The following is a 13,954-nucleotide window of genomic DNA, read 5'->3' on the forward strand; positions in this document are numbered from 1 at the left end:
GGTAATGAATTCTGCTGTAATATCTAGGCCATGTGAGAGCTGTGTTAATGTACTCTATTTCTAACGCACATAAAAGATGAAAGCCAATCGGTAAACAAGTAGCATGTGGTTGCCAATTGTACACACATGTGTTCATGAAGGCACACACTGACACGCTGAAAATATAAGACCACAATAATGTTACGCTACTGAGTGCAAACTAAAGAGAATGGGGAAGTAAAGAGAGACAAAATGCAGTGATGAAAGATGGAGAACTTATTGACTAAAGTAAACAGAGAATGTGACAAAAACAGTCAGTCAGTTCAACGTACAGTGAAACAAGTTTATAGTAAGTTACATTTTGAGTTTTGGTTTATCCTGGGCATGAGATTAAAGCAAGGCTTTTTCCTCGTACCATCTGGAGCCCTTGCGACAGAAGGATCTGGTGTCCCCCGCACACTCAAACGTGCACACATGCTCACATAATAGCCATTTTTAATAGCAGCTTTACAAAAAAATTGCATTCTGTAAGCTAACACAACAACCACAACAAACAAACTTTAACGAAGATGAAAGAGGGGGCTGGTGGGACCCTATATAAAACCTTTTTGAGCTATCAAAGACAGATTCTAAACAAACTGTAAAATGGGTACTGAGATGTATAGAGCTGTATGACACCTCAGTTTATCCGTTTGCTTGGTTAGAAACAAAATACAGCCATATTTCATCTGAACACAAAAGAAAAATAGCAATGACATGTTTTATGAGGTTATTTGTGATCCTGTGTAGCATGTAATGTAGCATTTATGTGGAGCCCTTGTTAGAGCATTAGAGTAGATATGCCATGAATCATGTTCACAGTCGAGTGGCCATTATAATTGTAAATATTGTGGTTTTCAATAGGCAGTGAATTATGGATTTGGCCGATGCAAGAATAAATGCTTACCTTAATCAGGCTCAATCAGTTTTCAGTTTGTGTGCATACAGTTAATTTATTTGTAACCAACTAACAGAACAAACAGAGCACTAAACTGAATTATGATGCATAAAAGCGATGGTTCATCACATTAATCTGGCATTTACAAACTGGGCTCCAAAGTGCTTGAAAATTGATTTAATATTGACACAATAAACAAAGACAGCCAAAGCCTTACAAATATAGCAACCAGATTCTACCAAGTATAAAAAGCTTTTTTGATGATACTAGGGATTAATACAGTTTGCCACAGCTTTATTGCAGTAATAATCAATATCAATAAAGGCAATACTAATAACCACCAAATGCAGCTTCTTACTTGTGCCGGTCATATTTCACCCCAAAATGTAACCTTTTTTTTTTTTTGCATATTATCATTATACATGTCCTGGTCTGCATCTTTCTCACATTCCTAAGATGTTTCTCCATCTTAAAGGGGTCATATGATGCTGCTAAAAATAACATTATTTGGTGTAATGAAATGTGTTTATGTGGTTTAAAGAAAAAAATACACATTATTTTCCACATACTGTACATTATTGTTTCTCCTCTATGCACCGCCTTTTTGAAACGCGTCGATTTTTACAAAGCTTATTGTGATTGGCCGAATACCTCAAGCGTGTGACGGAAATTATATGCCCCTCACCATACTGCCGATGCCGTGTCCCGGCCGGAGCGACGAAACAAAAAACATGAAAACCCATTATCAACGAGGCATTTGTTGCATACAGTGGGGACATAATTACTGATTATAATGACTTATACTGTCTTTTTACGTGTTGCATCGCGCCGTGCAAACATAAAACCATGTCTGCATTTATGATCGGAGAAATGACAAACTACAAGCGCTACTCTACAGTGCTCAAAACTCGCGTTTGAATCATCAGTGGCAAATCCTTTAAATGAAAACGTACTTACAGACTGTGAGTCAGAACAGCTGGCATTGTAGTCTACTCTCCCAGGATCAGGAAACAGTCCTCCATAAAATGTGCTGCACACAAATGAATATTTGGGTTGAAGTGTTCTGGAACAGTGTTGTAAATACAACTTAACCACTGATTTGTAGTCGTGTCCTCTTTTGGAAGACCAAACAAAGTAGTTTCGCTTTCATAAACGAAGCACACAGCGCCTTCACGACATGGCGGCAGCGGCAACACTACAGTGAGAATAAAAGTTACACCTTCTTTCTTTGCGTGAACATTTGGGCGGCGTTATGCAAATCTTCCCACAGTGAGGTAGATATGTGGGGGCGTGTTAGAACGAGCCGCTTTAGGTAGGAGCGGTTAACTCTTAACTTTTATAAAGAATATCTCTTTGGATTTGAGACTTTAGTCTTTGCAACTTTACAGACCTTCTTTATGCACCAAGAGCTTGCAACACTCCAAAGAGAACGGAAAAATTGAAATTGCATCATATGACCCCTTTAAGCAACAACAATACGCTAAACAACGGGGAAAAACCCACAACATGCAACTCGTCTTAAAAGTGTCACTCATAACAAGCAGATGCAATTTTTTTGTCCTTCCTGTGGTTGTCTCACTCTTTCCCCTCACTGGTCACAAAACTGGTTTCTTAGCCAATGTGAGAAGCAGGACACTGACTAAATAAATGTCCATTCAACAACAGCATTGACACTATAAATATCATAGATGATGCACTGTGCTACCAACACCGACATTTTTTTTAAAATAAAACAAACTGCAGTAAAATCCTTATATGTGTAATTAAAAAGGATCCAACTATTTACTCAATGTGCCATCTACAAAATGTTATGTGTGCATGAATGTGCTGACTGTTGGTGACTGACTAGAGAATAATTACAGGCATTGATTAAAGCTGCTGAGTAAGAGATTGATGAGAATGAAGTCTAAATGTGTAACAATATCAACAAACCAACCCACTTTTTCAGCTTTCATCTCTCCAGTCCCTTTTTGTCTCAATGTGAATAGAACTATGGGAATGTGTATAATCTTTCTTATGGGCCTTAAAAAAATTATAGCAGGAACTGAATGGATGCTACACTTTCACAACTCTAAAGACAATACTAAGTTTGGTACTAATGACAATCAAGAAATGACTCTTAGACTTTGTCTGCCTTTGAATTGTCAGCATGCTGACTGAGCTCCACACATAATTCTGTGACCCTTGATCAGGTATGAGCCTCTCTTCTGTGTTTTTGAGCTTGTTTTTATTTAATATTCCTGCAGCACAGTTACGCTTTTTGCTTCTTGCGAGTGTGCATGATTAACTTCACAACTGAAAGCAGTCACATGTTTAACAGTGAGAAGCAGATAATAAAACATTTCTGTGCACCTGTTCTCAGTACGAGACAGTGTGGGTGGAAGTGAGGTCATCATTTATAGACACATCAAGACTGTGTAGACGGACGCCACCACCCTTAGGTGAGAAAAATGACAAATGAGACCGCATTAGTGTCAACTGTTTCTCCTGCAAGAGAAAATAGCATTAGAGAGAGCAACTGAAGATTTTTGCTGTAAAAAGTCCCCTATAATTTCAAAAGTGATCTCAGAATTGCCTATAATAAATCAAAATCATAATCAAAAGTCAAAAATCTCAATATTGACCAAAATGTCCAATGTCATAGCTCTATAATTGTGTAAAACATAAACTACTGGTCAAAAATTTGCAATAATTACTATTTTTTTATTTATGCTTTTAAATTTTTGAAAAACCTATGTTCACCAAGGCCGTATTTATAAAAAAAACAACAACGGTAATATTGTGAAATATTATTACAATTTAAAATATCAGTCTATATTAATATACTTTAAAATTTAATTTATTCCTGTGATGGCAAAGCAGAATTTTCAACATCATTACTCCAGTCTTCATTATCACATCATCCTTCAGAAATCATTCTAATAGGCTGATTTGGTGGTCAAGAAACATTTCTTATTATTATTAATAATATTTTTGAGGAAAACAGGATACACTACTACTCAAATTCAAAAATTTTGGGTAAGTAAGATGAAGAAATTAATACATTAATTTAGCAAGAATTAATTAAATAGATAAAAGTGACAGTAATGGCATTTACAGTATAATGTTACAAAAGATTGCTATTTAAAAAAGATGTCAATTAAACTAAAAAAAGCAAACACATTGATAATAATAATAATGATCTTTATTAATAACTGAACACCAATAATAACTGTTAATAACCAAATCAGCATATTAGATGATTTCTGAAGGATCATGTGACACTGAAGACTGGAGTAATGGCTGCAAAAAAAATCAGCTTTGCCATCACAGGAATAAATTACATTTTAAAACATATTTAAATAGAAAACTGTTATTTTCAATTGTAATAATATTACTGATTTTACTGTATTTTTTGATCAAATAAATGCAGCCTTGATAAGCATTAGAAACCTCTTTGAAAAACATTAAAAAACCTTAATTATTCCAAACCTTTGACCAGTTGTGTAATAGTAAAAGTTGTCTCTTTTTACCCAACTCGTGTCTATTTAGGATAAACACCTCAGACAAAGTTTATACTTAAAAAGAGACAGAGAGAGATTGACGTAAAGCGTTTGAACCGAGATGCTAAAGCAGTCTTAGCCGTCTGACGGTTACTACGTATGTGTTATTTAGAATGTTAATGAGCCTCAACACTCCCCTGATCCTGTAAAGAGAAACTTTGTGCTATTTCAGATTTTCAATACACTCCATTCTGTGTGATTTATAAGCGTTTTGAAAAGTGGGGACATGGGGTAATGTCCTGAAAAGTCACCCTCCTTGTAATACCCATGTCATACCTTTGTCATTATACAAATGTATGTCCTCATTTGTCACAAAACGCGAGCGAGCACACACACACACACACACACACACACACACACACACACACACACACACACAGAGAGAGAGAGATTTCCACCTGCTTCCATGTGGACCTGTTTCCACATCCATCTGTTTCTGTTTCTTCATCTGAGTCTGTGTTTGCATTTATGTGGCTGATTCACCCCAGGATTGCTCATCGCTGTGACTCGAGCACAAAAAATTCTATTCAAATATGTTATTGCTCTAGGTTCTACACAAAAGCACCGTTCAAATCCACCCACATACAGACACACGCCGCTGCTTCAGTGTCTGCAGAGTTAAATATGCATCTCTCTAGACAAAAATATCACACATAAACATGCTCTAACATACAAAACAGCAGGTTTCTATTCTATTCAACACTATTGAAAGACTAAACCGTACAGTCATCTGCGGTAAACCTGAAGAGCTTCAAGAGCCACAGCCCTTCTCGAATGTGGCCATCTGTGTGCGTAACGGCGATCTCTACATGTGAAGAAAGATCACAGACCTGAGTCTTTGTCGGATTGGAGACTGCAGCCGTGTGTGTGAGATTTCCACTTCAGTTCAGTTCCGTCCTTATCCGAAGAATCATGTCAGACTGAACAGCCCTCTCGTGAACCCTCCCTCTCTAGTCGAGCCACCACGCATTCTGCATCCTCCATCCTTCCTCTCTGACTGACACAAAATGACTGCTCTCTACAAGAGTCATCCTGAGACCATTGGAATAAATGTCATTTACTTCCTGTTTTTCACATTTACAGAGAATCAAACTGTGTATTGTGTCACAGAACAGCTTTATAAAGCAATGATGTCAAACAGAAAACTAAATTAAGCCTTTAAAAAGTGCTAGCAACGTTTTTTTCACTTCTCATTTAGACTGTTTAAATTTTCTTTTGTTATTTATTCTGCTTTATTCTGATCGGTAAAGCCGGGCCTAATAGCCTGAGGTGACAGCGTCACACTGAATTCCCAACATGCGTTCAAATGTACATGCACACAATCACACTTCAACACTTGACTATAAACCTCTTAATTATTTCTGTCATATGCCTCGGTGTGATAACCCTCATGCTAATTCAACCAGTCAGGCCAACCACTCCTGACTTCTTTCATGTTACACTTCTTGTAGTCTCTTTCTGTTTTCACTTGTCTGACTTCTCACTCCTCACACACAAACGAACACCACCATTCTTGCCTTTTGACAACAACACTTTATTAAGGTCATATCACAGCAAACGCACCTAACACATTTCTCATCTCCCCCACTCCCAGCTCCTTAGTTCACACTCCTGCCCTTATCTCCTCCTTCCATCAATACATCTTCAGTCCTCTCCTCCCCCTACATGACTTATTGTAAATGAAGCCTCAGGCCATGTCTTTTACACTGCCTTTATTCCCTATAGAAGCTTCTGAATGATCCTTTGACATACTGCTCTAATAGTCGACAGGCTTTAGTCTACACTTTTTATTAAGGTCATATCACAGCAAACGCACCCAACACATTTCTCATCTCCCCCACTCCCAGCTCCTTAGTTCACACTCCTGCCCTTATCTCCTCCTTCCATCAATACATCTTCAGTCCTCTCCTCCCCCTACATGACTTATTGTAAATGAAGCCTCAGGCCATGTCTTTTACACTGCCTTTATTCCCTATAGACGCTTCTGAATGATCCTTTGACATACTGCTCTAATAGTCGACAGGCTTTAGTCTACACTGAGTGTACTCATATATTCAATAGGCTCAAAAAAATATCAATCTATAAAAAATATATAGAATTTTAATAATCTAATCTTTTGAATATATTTTATTATGTAACAATAAAATATATTCAAATATTTTATTATGTAAAATTTATATTATTTATATAAAATCTTGTATTTAAGTTCCAATAACACTTTTATACCTGAGCAAATGGCTTATCTGAAGAACAAGATAAAAAAAAAACCCCCGAAAGAAAGGTCTTCTGTTTTTTTGTTTTTTTTCTCTCCACCTGGATGAGTCAAATCTGGCAGGAAACGCTAGCTCACCCGCCCAATATTGATTTAACTGAAACCCTGAAGGTTTGGCGTTTCTCAACATGAAAACCCAGGAGATGAAACAGATATGTTTTAATAAAAAGTGCTTAAGGTCATATAATACAGTATATCTCTCTTGTGCATTTGCCATACATTTTGCACCCATCAATATCACATCATAACTCTCGCCTAAACGCTGTTGACTGTCCATTAGGACAGCATTTTGGAAGTCATGAACCTGGTATTTTCAGTCATTTAAAGAACTACTGTACAGATTTGATGAGGACAGGTGTGGGTGTTTGTGTTCTTAAAATGGGTGCGTTATTACTGTCAAAAAAGCCCTTCCTGTCCTTGTTATAAACTCACAGCACAACCAAAACACCATCTCAGCATGCATAAAATAAAAACACAAACATGCTAGTTCAGATTTCCTGTCAGACAGCTTTGTGTGGGTGTGAGTCCTAAAAGCTGACAAAAATGTTCCTCATTGCTGTCCAACCTGGCTCAGTTAATATCAACAGTCAATCTTGAAGGGAAAACAGTGCTGACACTCGCTATGCAGCTCTCCTTACAATACAGTGTAATAAACAAATCTCATTTTTTCTACTCAAACACACACACACACACACACACACAATAAACTACACTTGGGGAACAAGTAGCCAACACATAGACAAGGCAGCACATACTTGTCACTTACTTTGGGCACTGTGTTTTGTGTCGCATTCTTTTATAAGGACTATGTGAATAGCAGTGCAGTGAGTGAGTTATTGCAGACTTCACAGGCTTCTGTATATGAGTGTCAAAGCACCACTGCCCCCTGCTGGACTATCAAACCCATTTGTTTATTTTCACATTTTTTATTTAACTGAAAGTCCTTTAAACAGTATAGCTATAACAGTAATAAAATAAACTGTATATAGTAAGTATTTAATAAACATTAAGTATTAAAACATTTAAGTAATAAGTATTAAATTTTTTTAAATAAATGTATGAACTATGCAAATAAAAGTTAAATAATGATAATAAGTGAAAGAATACATAAGAGCAAGTATATAAATGTGAAAACTAAAAGAAAATGATTGCAAAAAAACTTAATATAAATAAATAAATTAACTTCATTCCAGAAGGGACTTCCACATGCATATTGCACTTCATTAAAAAAAAAAACTACACTAAACATGATACAGAAAAAGGAATGAAAGAGAAGAAAAATGTCAGAAAGAGACAGAGCAAAAGGAAAAGAGGAGCAAGCTCTCAAAATGAAGGTGGGATGTCATCATAGCTCAGAAAATATGAAGGGAAGCTACTATGGGAATTATTTAATTTCATTATTCAGGTGCATGAAAGTATTTAATAACAAGTTTTTCAAAAGCAGAGACCAGCCCTCCCTCCAGCAGAACATTTGTTTTTGTGGTTGACCACACGTGTGAAAGCATTCTAATCACCTGCTGAACAACTGTAACAATGTCAACAGTGCACACTAACTTCAGCCGTTTTAACCAGCCTTGAATCCATTTATTTTCTCCAAAGACTAAGTCTTGTCAAGCCAACAAACTCTGAGATGATTCAACAAAGCTAAACGGTATTTGAAAACCAAGACTTATACGACAAGAAATGTCTTTTATAAGGGAAAGAAGAACAACTCATCCCAGGAACCACTGGGGATGATATAATAGAATCATCAATGATAGTACAAAATAAAACTTTGCAAGTTTATTTATTTTTTACCAACTATGCTGAAAACTATTCAAATACAAACAAATACTGAAACATACAATACTATACAATATACATACATACTCTGATTGGTGGATCTAACTTAAAGGAATAGTTCACCCGAAAATGAAAATTTGCTGAAAATGTACTCACCCTCAGGCCTTCCAAGATCCTTGTTTTTTCATCAGAACAGATTTGGGAAAAAAACGCATTAGATTACATGCCCATTAATGGATCCTCTGCAATGATTGGGTGCCGTCAGAATGAGAATTCAAACAGCTGATAAAAACTTCACAATAACCCACAAGTATTCCACATGACTTCAGTCCATCAGTTAACGTCTTGTGAAGTTAAGTTTTTACTGTGACGTTTTTAACTTCAAACCATTGCTACTACAGTCCATAATACCATAATATTGCTTTCTCCAGGTCCTATTGTTCCGATGAAGCAACAAACGCATCTACATCTACATGGCCTGAAGGTGTGTACATTTTCAGCAAATGTTCATTTTTGGGTTACCCATTTTTTAAGGTTTGTGGGTCGTGTAATACTTCACAAATAACACTAAACACTTTGTTCTGGTGAAAATAATATTAGAAGTAGTACTAAATGGACTTCTCAGCTAATGGTAGATCAGTCTTGAATAAGTAAATCGCTCAAAATAATTTTCACTTTAAAGAAAAAATGAATGTGACTTTTACTTCCAGAACCCTCTAAAGTTATCAGGTTTATTAGATCCTACATTAATTAATCAATATGCGAATCTCTGATTTAATTAGTGCAATATATATATATATATATAACACACTTTAACAGTCTCTTCCTTCCTAACAGATTAGAGAGTGAAAGAATAAACTGTGGTTCTTTAAATAGGCCTCGACCAGACCTTTACAAACCCACAACACAATATAAACACACAAAACAATGGGCCAGTAGTTCCTGCCAAGCAGAACAGTTGGAGGACTCGTGAGTGTTGGTTCCCCGATCTCAAGAGACATGTGCTTTTCTTCTGCTTGGGTTGGTAACTGATTTTGGACACAATCCTCATATAACCAGTCTAACATACTGTGCCACCATCCTACCACTATGCAAATAAATATCTGACCTGCAAATTCAAGTCTGTGCTATACTGGTAGTGATCAAATTATTACATAAACAAGACAGTAGTGTGTTTACTCACATAAACAATTAAAGGGGTTATATGATGTGACCCCCCCCCCTCTCTCTCTCGCGCTCGCTCTCTCTCTCTCTGTCTCTCGCTCTCTCTCTCACTCTCTCATGCTCTTTCTCTCGCTCGCTCGCTCGCACACACACACACACGATGCGCAAAACTCCGCATTTGAACAGTCAATAGCAAATACTTAAACTAATAACAAAACAGTAGCTGATTCAGAAGCGCCAGATTGTCATAGCAAAGTCAGAATTACCTCCTCTCCTAGGTTCACGAAATGGTCGTCTATACAATGCACTGCTGTTCTGTTGTAAGTAATCTTAAAGATTCCTAAATGCATCTACTTTCGGAAGGCCAAATAAAGTGCTTTTGCTTTCGTCTAAAAACACACAGCGTCTCCCTGACATGGCTGCTTCAACACTAACTGCGGTTACTGAAACCACGCCTTCTTTCTTTGCGTGAACATTTGGGCGGCATTATGCTAATATTTCCACATAGTGAGGTAGATATGTGGGGGCGTGTTAGAACGAGCCGTTTTAGGGGGGCGTGGCAGAGTCTTAACTTTTATAAAGAATTTCTCTTTGGTTTTGAGACTTTAGTCTTTGCAACTTCAGGGATCTTATCTATGCACAATCAGCTTGTAACACTCCAAAGAGAAAGGAAAACTTGAAATCGCATCATATGACCCCTTTAAAGGGTGATGTTTATGTTGGCCACATAAACATCTGGGAGTGGTGTTCACTTGATGAAGACGTTGAGGACACTCAAGTCTGACAACTACATAAACACCCACCTTCCTACTGTATACTCCTGTCTGTGACTATAAATTGAGATAATGTGTGCATCTTTGTCATGTTAAGCCTTATTTGTACAAACTTACCATAGTTTATTATTGCACACATGGGGAGATGTTTTGTCTATAATATGACTCAAAAAATAAACTAGACAGCTGATGTCTGGGCCCCCAGCCACCCATAAGTCAAGTCAGGTTTAGATTAGTGAAAAGAAGTGTATGAGTTAGTTTAGAGGGGCGGGACACGATGTGTGTAAGAGAGAGAATGGGTTGTCTGGATTAGCCTTGAAACGGCTGCAGGCATTATTTCAACAGAAAACTAAATTCAGTACAAACCAGCCAGTGGACAACAGCTCAGATTACTGTGTGTAACTATTAAGGAACATGTTGCTGAGTTCATCTGCCACATTGGATACTCATCTCACAAATGCATGACCACAAATGCTCACGCTCACTGTATGTACACTCCTAAAATTGACATGAAATCAAAATTGAGGCTATTTATTTTTTAATACACACTCTTGTTAAACAGTTTATCAGAGAATGTTATCTTAAAGAAAAAAAAGTTTGTCTCAGTAATATTGTATTAACCTGTTCTGTTTCTGAAACGACTTTCCTTTTCTGCTGATGTCACCAATCCCTTATACTTTTAACCTGTACCTCACTTTTCACAATAAATTCCCAATGAACCATTCTTTAATTTTTGGCTTAATATCCTGATTCACTCAAATATATAAATTAAAATGGGGAAAAAAATTCATTTCGTGTTGAATTAAATTAATACATTATAATTTGACACATTTTGTGGCTTTATTATTTATTTATCTTATTTTTTATTGTTTTTGTTCACAATCTCTTTCTGTTAGGCAGAGTTTGATGGTGATACATAGTAGTAGATAGTAAACTTCTCCAGCTGGCACACTTTCTTTACATGCAGCAATTTAAAAAGATATTTCACCTAAAAATAGATCACCCTTGTGTCATTCAATACCTGTATGACTTTCTTCTTCTGCAGAAGACAAAAGAAGATATTTTGAAGAATCTTTAAATGTTTTGTCCATACAATGAAAGTCAGTGGGGTCCAAAACAATGTAAGAAGAAGAAGAAGAAGAAGAAGAAAACAGATTTTCAAAATATGCTTCTTTGCATTTTGGAACAACATGAGGACGAGTAAATACATTTTCATTTTTGGTGAAATATCTCTTTAACACAGATTTACTCTTCAAAAGTAACACCAAACTATGTTGACAACCAATTCATGAACAATTACTGAAACTGAACATTACCTTTAGCTGGCCAAAACCAATACTTCCGACGATGCTTCATTTTTCTTAATCCATTCCCCATGATATGATGTTTTGTTATTACATGAATGCAGCTTTCCTACTCATCAACAGATTCATTTTTAGATCTCAACTGGGTGAGAATCAGAGTTCGTTCAACAGCCTCCTCTCCATTCTCTGACAACCAACCTCTACTTTCTTTCCAGAGTCACGGTGAAATGTCTCATTGCTGGCATGTTGGAGCTCATTAAAGTGAGAACCGTTAGAACCTACCGGAGGCAGTGCGGTGGAGGAGAGCTTTCCTGAGGCCAGAGCCCAGACAATCCATCACTGTCCATCAGCGAGACTTTACAACACAGAGAAAATGAGTTAAAAACACTGATGGAAGTGCAGGAAAGAATCCAGAGGTTCCACAAAAGGACTGATGAGAAAGAAGGGGGAGAAAGTGACGCCCGGCTTCCTGTAGATGAAGAATGGACAAAAATATCCACTGTATCACCACTTCCTCTCTCATTCCCTCTTGTGCTCACCTCTAAAAAGCAGTCCGGTTTACAAAACCAATCTCCCTAATGAAAGACAAAGGATTTTTGCAGAAATCTTTTTACTTAAAAGCAAAAGGATCCTAATATCCTGTTAAGATTCCAAGTTTTTCAGTGTTTCTTCATTCATTGACATTAATTGGAGAAATATACATGTCGTTTGGCCTATGTTGCCATTCCAGGATTTTCCATTAAATCTTGAGTCCAGCAAAACTGTAGGTTGTTGAAAGAGGCTTCTGGTGCAGAAAGTCTCCAAAAATGAGTCTGTTCTAGGCATGATGTTCGAACTACAGGATTGCCCCATTCCTCCAGCCCGAGGTGGGGAAACTCCAGACAAAAATCAGGAAACGCCAGTCCTGTGCAGTGTTTGCTAAGCAGCTGAGTTGATCAAGAGGAAAGGGGCATGGGCAGGACTGCCCTGGGTGGAGGGGATGGGTTATGTAAAGCTCCATTACTATCACTAATTCTCATAGGTAAACAGAGCAGAGTTCTGAACTGGGTGAGACTTGAGTCAACTAAGGATGAAATCAATAATCTAGGGTTGAAATCTGTATAGTCAGGAAGACAAATGAAACGAAAAAAATTACAGAGAGTTGGATTTAAAAATCCTACACCCTTTAGAGTATGTCACTGTTCCTGATTTCTCACCACCAGACAATTACCAACCTGCTGTATGATATGACTAACACAAGACCTTGCAACACCCCTGTCTGCTGGGCATTGTGTTCTTCACAATAGGCAAGATAGGAATTCACCCTCCCGTCATCAGAACCCGAGTAGGAATTTTCCCTCTCTGACAGGAAGTGCGTCATTTCGGGTTGACCTTGCCTACAGGACCTTCCCATGCATGTAAACAAACTCTTAACCCCACTCCCTCCCCTGAACGTTTACATGGGAAATATGGAGTTATTTCAAATTTTTCGTCTTTGTTAAAAGTACACTTTTCGGGTGGTCCTGTTCAGGTGAATGCTCCGTAACTGATCTTAAATTAACTATTAAATTATTTATCTCTATACTACTACTACACATCAAAGTACAACTTGATATGTGACATTTTAAGAAAAAAAATTACAGTAACACAGTCCTGATTTTCTAATTTAGAAATAACTTCAGAAATGTGCTAGGACACAATGTTGAGAGGTTGCAAAACCTTTTTTTTTTGTTTTGTTATACTGCCACCTGCTGGATGTTTCTACATGTACATGTATTACTGAGACAAACGGAAAAGCTCTGTAGAGTAAACATACTGTACATAATGAATCATATACATACATAATGATTGAGTATTAATGTAAATTCCTTGCTGATATGACAGTATTTATTTTAGACTAGATCCCAATGTTATAGTTGAAATTATGTCTCATTTCCTGTGGCTGGACTACGGTGTCCTCAAATATTTACTAGAGGATAAAGGAGGGTGTGTATCCATGCGTTATTTATGGCCCCTCTCTCTCTCACATCACAAACTACAGCCCTGCTAGTGCAGAATACACCAATCACAACCAAATAAAGTCTGATAAGCTCTTGATGTTATGACAACAGGTCTGGCTCACCTGACTCTGAACTCCTAAAACATTGACTTCAGTGTCACAGAGGAATCATGGGATTCAGTCAAGCACTACAGAAAATTAATAGTTAACTTTAACAACAGCA

At 37.2% G+C, this 13,954-nt stretch overlaps 1 protein-coding gene across 3 annotated transcripts in view; it reads right to left on the reverse strand.

Moving 5' to 3' along the window:
• The window catches only part of fgd4a (FYVE, RhoGEF and PH domain containing 4a), a 47,943-nt gene that overhangs the window by 30,913 nt on the left and 3,076 nt on the right, over window positions 1-13,954 (reverse strand). Inside the window, exon 1 of one of the 3 annotated variants that reach the window (XM_016274634.1) lies at window positions 5,289-5,371. The exons of the other annotated variants lie outside the window; for them this stretch is intronic. The gene's annotated coding sequence lies outside the window, so the exon portion shown is untranslated. Of the gene's footprint in view, window positions 1-5,288; window positions 5,372-13,954 lie in introns of those variants that run through there. 3 annotated transcript variants of the gene reach the window in all.

The sequence above is a fragment of the Sinocyclocheilus grahami genome, unplaced genomic scaffold, assembly GCF_001515645.1.
Source record: "Sinocyclocheilus grahami isolate Dianchi unplaced genomic scaffold, SAMN03320097.WGS_v1.1 scaffold88.1, whole genome shotgun sequence".
NCBI lineage: Eukaryota > Metazoa > Chordata > Actinopteri > Cypriniformes > Cyprinidae > Sinocyclocheilus > Sinocyclocheilus grahami.